Source organism: Aplysia californica, unplaced genomic scaffold, assembly GCF_000002075.1.
Source record: "Aplysia californica isolate F4 #8 unplaced genomic scaffold, AplCal3.0 scaffold00098, whole genome shotgun sequence".
Classification (NCBI taxonomy): Eukaryota; Metazoa; Mollusca; class Gastropoda; order Aplysiida; family Aplysiidae; genus Aplysia; species Aplysia californica.
Window position 1 is genome coordinate 552,319 of NW_004797368.1, and position 2,155 is coordinate 554,473.

Consider the following 2,155-nt stretch of genomic DNA (forward strand, 5'->3'; position numbering starts at 1 on the left):
CACACACACACACACACACACACGCACATACACACGCACACACACATACACACACAAACAAACACACACATATGCGTATTGGACTCTATTCTCAACATGTCCAAAACTTTGCTAAACTCTTTCTCAGTGGCCCAAAACAGGCAGAATAACACCCCCTCCCGCTCACAAAAACCCCTCCCAACAAAAATACCCCCTCAAAACAATAATTCTGCCCAACTTTAGAATGGATTTCTTTTTCATAATTAAAAATTATATCTACCTCTCAAAGGATAAAATGCAAAAAAAGCAACAAAATGAACTTACCAGCACCAAAACAATTATATTTGTAGATTTTCAGTGACTTCAGTCCCAATTCGACGACAAGCACAACATTTTAGTGTTTTTCATCAATAGCTAACATTCTGCTTCGTCATCATCACAGCTTCACCACATAGATATCAAACACATCTTCAGTTCAGCATGAATCCCACATAATAACAACACAATCAGAGGCAGCCGCACATTTCACAAGTGACATCAGAATAAAGAGATGTAAGTGTGGCCTTGAGCATTGGGAATCTCAAGATATAATAATACTCACAACAACAGACGTGTGAAAAACCCGACCCCAACTGGCCCTGGACAGAGTGTCATGAGGTGCAAAAAATAAGACCTGATAAGATAAACATTCAGAGAACATTCAATCTGTACATGAAAGCACATGATATGACAATAACGGGCATCTTGTGTTGTTGTAGTAAAATTTTTACGGCACTTGCAACACAGTGAGGTCATGAGCCGAAGATTAGAGATGCTACAAGAGAGCTACAAACATGAAAAAAAAGGAGAAGAGATCAGGATGATAGATGTTTGATAAGAAAGAAGGGGCAAACCACCCCAGAGCACCCACCAACCATCCACAGCATCTCGTGCGGCACGGGAGAACATGCTGATTTACTTCACAAAACAAAAGACAAACGCTGGTAGTTGCTGGTGTACATTGCTCCTTCAACCACTCTATGGTTATTCAAGAGGTGGGACCTTTGAGTTCAACGCCCACCTCCAAAGGTCAGAGACGACTAGTCGTTACCTCAGAATTACAAAGTTCTATCTCACATTTTTCGCCGTTTTGAGTTGTTACTAAGACCATGAGGTCAGAAACCAAATGTTCTATCTGCTCTATCAAAATAGTAGTAAAATTATTCGGAGTCGATATCAAGATATTCAAAGATTTGCACTAAAAAAAGCTTGATGTTTGATATTTTTCACGTCAAATTTCTCAAAACTAGGTACTGAGCAGTTAGAACTTTGTAATTTTAGGGTAGCAGCCAAGTAGGAGCAGAGCTTTGAAAACTCCCCAGGGGCAAACAAAACAAGGCATTTGAACAAAGGGCATCTTCACCATAGCCCAGTGTCATATACAACAAGACAAACAGGAACAAGACCACTGAATAAACACATGCAGTCTAGTCACGCCAAGTCAATGACTGTCTCAGATGTCATGTACTACAACTGTTTGTACATGAAAGAGCAAAACCAGCAAAAATAATCTCATGAAAACGCAACTTCAGTGTTCCAGTTCCCCATATCTCTCCAACTCGACCGTGATATTATATATGAGTACATATAATCTCATACGAAACAAACGGAAGCAACCACACATCTCTCATCATACGTGATCTCTGCATAATCTCATAAAACCCAGCTACTAGTTACTTCACATCGTACAAACCAGTGTTTGTGCAGCATCACCTCACTGACATAATGGGGCCGCTGCAGTAGACGTAGAAGTAGACAGGGTAAGTAAGTCAGTCACTGATCTCCCCAGGTATGGACCACAATGTGCTGGCAGAAACAGAGGACCACATGGGAAAACTAACCACAGAAGACAGCCCACATCATGGTTGTAAACGTTTTCTGTCTCCATGACATGGAGTAGCTTATCTTGGAGTCAAGTTGACAAAGGCCTACTGCAACCACAAACACATACACACACACACCGAAATACACACACATACATTGTCAACCAAGCTCACATATACTTCTCTATTTTGATGTACAACACATTGACGGTGTAATATTAATATGAACATCCTAATCAGAAGATTTACTGATAAACATTAAAAAAATCATCAGAGATGAATTCATACAGTAAAAATATAACAAAGAACAAAAT